The sequence below is a fragment of the Trachymyrmex septentrionalis genome, unplaced genomic scaffold (assembly GCF_001594115.1).
Source record: "Trachymyrmex septentrionalis isolate Tsep2-gDNA-1 unplaced genomic scaffold, Tsep1.0 scaffold7, whole genome shotgun sequence".
NCBI classification, from domain to species: domain Eukaryota; kingdom Metazoa; phylum Arthropoda; class Insecta; order Hymenoptera; family Formicidae; genus Trachymyrmex; species Trachymyrmex septentrionalis.
The window spans coordinates 3009256-3012129 of record NW_017305884.1 but is presented as its reverse complement, the minus strand read 5'-3'; the positions used below and the strand labels follow the sequence as shown (position 1 = coordinate 3012129).

Genomic DNA, 2874 nt, shown 5'->3' with positions numbered 1-2874 from the left:
ATATATATAATATATATATTTTTATAAAATCAATCAATGCCTATTCGAGCAAACACTTAGAGACAATGTGCAAATAATTTATTCAAATAATTGCAATCATTCAAAGATAGTAATGTAACAAGATGTCATCGAACTTCCTGATATAATGATCATCGCAATTAGGAAATATGATAACATCTTGTTACATTACTATCTTTGCACATTGTCAATAATTTTGGAGCATTGATAAGGGTCCAAATCAGGATCGAAATGTTAGCGTATTTCATATATTTATTTGAATAAATTATTTGCACATTGTCACCCAGTGTTTGCTCGAATAGGCATTGATTAATTGTATGAATTTATCTAAATTGAGTGAATATAATTAACTTAAAATGAATATATAATACTTAATCTATTATTTATATATATTTTTATAATTTTCTATATTTTTTTTTCAGAACTATCATTATTACAAATTTTTAATAAATATTAATAGCTGTTTCAACAAAAAAGAATTGTAATATTAGTTTTTATTCTAGTAGTGCCGATCTCTACTACCAGTTATCGACATAGAAACGATCCAGTGATCGGCATCCTTTATTTACTTGTGTATCTATTTATTAACTCGCCTATGTCTATGACGATTATTGATCCGTAGAATGTCTAGATAATAATAATTACGGATCTAATTCTTTTATTCGAATTTTGGATATATTGTTAATATATAAAATATATTAAATAAATTTTTTTCGGCCCACCTAGTCTCACTAAGCGACATATTATGGCGATTACTCGAACAACTATGTACTTTGGTGAATCAGTGCTTGTCACGTAAAAAAAAACTATGAAATTTGTATGAAACAATAATTTGTGATGATGTACGTAAAAACGATTCGATTTATAACTCGAAGCTCAATTTACTTCATGCAAGTAGCTAACTCCAAAATCACGAGAAGTCAAACAGTGTTTCTCAATTAAGCATTCGATCGAAATCACGCATAGGCTCGGTTGCTGCACATATTCGATTTAATCAAAATGGAATTCATATATTTACGAGTTCGTAACACACGATAATGTAATACGACATTGTAAATATCTCTTTGGAACCAATAAAAATATCAGCAAGCCGCGTACGATCGACAGAAAGCACTAAAATACGTCTTTAATACGTGAACTTGACGATTTCTGAACCAACTACCTTATTTATCATCTTAAAACCAATACGAACATGTGTCGATATGCAAATATATAATATTTTCATAAATTCATTACTTCAAATCAATATAAAATGTGGTTATCACTCACCGATACGATGCGCAGCAGCGGAGTTGTAAACTGCATCGCGAACTACGTTGATCTGCAAAATAAAAATATATCCAAATTATAGCTTAAAGCAATTAATATTTCAAGAAATAATTGTTGCGCACATAAAATACGTATAATTATGAACGATTACTTCAAGTTTAAAGTCATAAATTTACCTCAACATTGCTCCGCCGTCGTCGGATGCCCCCCGGGCCTCCTCCTCCTCCTCTCAGATTTCTTCGTGTCATTCACACTATATATTCACAAAAACATGGTTAATTGTAATCGCACGTGCACTAATACTTGTACACGACAGTCCCGCAAATTATTTTTCGTCACATTGTTACAAAAGAATAATATGAAAAGCGCGTGCAAACACAACTCGCTCGACAATAAGCTCGTTAATAAGCGTGGAATTTTTAACGGAGGAATATTTTAATAGATTATTATTGATGTATTCAATAATTAGACGTATTAAATAATGAAATAAATAAGTTAGAAACGCCGGAGTTACGCTACGTTATTGGAAAATATTAAAATGCAGGTTAACTACGATTAATTAAATGCGTCGCGATATCTATTTCATTCGATTTGATTTATTCCTTAATTCGATATGCGACGTTCGTAATAATTAAGGATGAAAAAATCTGATGTTAACTTCACATTGCGTGATATGATACAATTAAAGTTGATAACTATTCATAAGGAATGCGATCGCGTTTGCTCCTAGTATCTGTCTCGTTGGCGTCTCGAGAAATAATACGCGTCGAACGCCGTTACTTGCCGGCGCGACTCTCACCGGACGTAAACAAAGTCGCGTGCTCGCATATACAATAACATAACGTTATTGAAAAAGAACCGGCCAAACTACGTAGCAATTGATTATTATTATGAAATACGTGTACGCTGAATATATTCTATCTCTCGCAAATTAATTATTAATAAACGTATATCACTTCACATTGAATCGCTCGGTTTCCACGTTTTCGATCCAAAAATAATTGATAGACAAAAAACTTGAACTGCGATGTGAAATATCCGAGATCGAGCAGATTCGAAAATATAATTCGCTTACATATAATATATTATAAGATAATTTACGGTTTGTACCTGAATTCCTACTGTAAGGAAGCATAGATTGCGTGAAATATCTGTTTCAATAAATAGTCACTCCTTACGAGTCGTTAATTGTGAAAATCAGTTTGCGCGAATTAATAATCGTTAAATATTGATGAGAGGGGAGGGGCGTTTTCTTCTAATATTTGTCGTTCTCGCGTCTCGAGAAAATAATGTAACAACACGGAACACGCACCGTACGCAAACTAGCGTCGAGTCAAAAATACCGTTATCACTGAAATATTTAACATAATATGTTATATGTAAATGCGCGAATATTCTGTTGCTCATATTTTTAATTAATTTCGATAGAGTTTTCAATAGAATTTCTAATTAATTACAATAAATCATTATATATACTATTATACGTTATTAAATTTTACATTTTAAAGAACAAAATTTTTCGATCGGAAAAGATATTTATAAAAATTAATTTAGTTTTCTTTTTACCAAAAAACTGTTACGATCTGA

At 31.2% G+C, this 2874-nt stretch overlaps 1 protein-coding gene across 4 annotated transcripts in view; it reads left to right on the top strand.

The window, feature by feature from the left end:
• Positions 1-2874, top strand: part of LOC108753491 (Krueppel homolog 1) — a 78809-nt gene that overhangs the window by 64409 nt on the left and 11526 nt on the right. The gene's annotated exons all lie outside the window — the stretch shown is intronic.